Below are 1,166 nucleotides of genomic sequence, written 5' to 3'. Positions count from 1 at the left end.
CCCCACGGCAACCCAAGCACGAGGCCGGGAAGCCACACACCACACGCCCTCGCATCGCGACCCGGCACGGGCTCCAGGCTCCGCCACTCGACACACCGCACGCGAGGCAGGGGCGGGGACGGATCGGGAACGTCCTCCACTCACCACACCAGACGACGGCCCGGGAGAGGTCCCGCGGGACCCTCCCCCAGCTCGGAGGGGGGAGGCGCGGGCACGCAGTTTACCGACGCGGGCAGCCACTAGCGCTCAAAAGCGGGGCAGGGAGCGGCAGGGCCGCGGGAGCCCATCGGGGGCGGGCCCCCGCCAACCCAGCAGCGCACGCCGCTTCCCGAACGAGGATCGCTAGAGAACCTCTCCTCACTCTGAGGGTGGCCCGCACCCAACCCCGACGGGAACCCCGCCGGGAACCAGCACACATCAGAGGCGTCCATCCTTCCCACCACGGGGGGCAGGGAGGGGTGGGGCACAGGGGGGGTCTGCGGCAGCAGCAACACCAACCCTGGTCGGTCGGCCTTGCCGTGCGGGGCCAGAGCAAAGTCGCGCACACGGGCGGGAAGCCCGCACGGGCCCCGCTCGCCTCCCACTGCAACATCTCAGGTCCCCCGGTGCGATGAAAGCCAGGTGACACGGCAGGGAAGACAAGCCAGGACCAGGGCGGCAGCTCATGCGGGGAAGCCACCGCCCAGCGCAACAAGGGAAGAGCGCTCCTCTGGGGAACCGCCTCGACCCCCCCCCCCAAGCAGAGACGTCAATCTCAACGGTAACTTCTCACTCGCACAAAAGCCCCACGAACCCGAGGACGGCCGGGACACACCACGGGCAGCAGGCTGGCACAAGGCAGCGGACAACGCCAGGATCGGGAACGACACCACCACTCAGCCTCAGGCACCTGAGAGAACCAACCGGGAGCGTTCCGGGAGCACCGCAAGAGGGCAGAGCGCGAGGCGCGGTTTTTCACACCACACAGCACGGGCAAGCACGGAGCACCGACCCTCCCTCTCCGCGGAGAGAGCCGACCCCCGTGCCAATAACGAGTCACGGGAAGAGAGGAGCAAGATCAGGGCGCCCCCCTCCTCCAGCGTGTACAAGTCCCCGACCTCACGGCGAGGGCAGGGAGAGCGCAGCCGGGCCCGGTTGCCGCACCCCCGCCTCCCCGCACACCACCG

Source organism: Dipodomys spectabilis, unplaced genomic scaffold (genome assembly GCF_019054845.1).
Source record: "Dipodomys spectabilis isolate Male_0828 unplaced genomic scaffold, ASM1905484v1 ptg000885l, whole genome shotgun sequence".
In the NCBI taxonomy this organism is placed as follows: Eukaryota; Metazoa; Chordata; class Mammalia; order Rodentia; family Heteromyidae; genus Dipodomys; species Dipodomys spectabilis.
Note: the sequence above shows the minus strand (reverse complement) of the source record.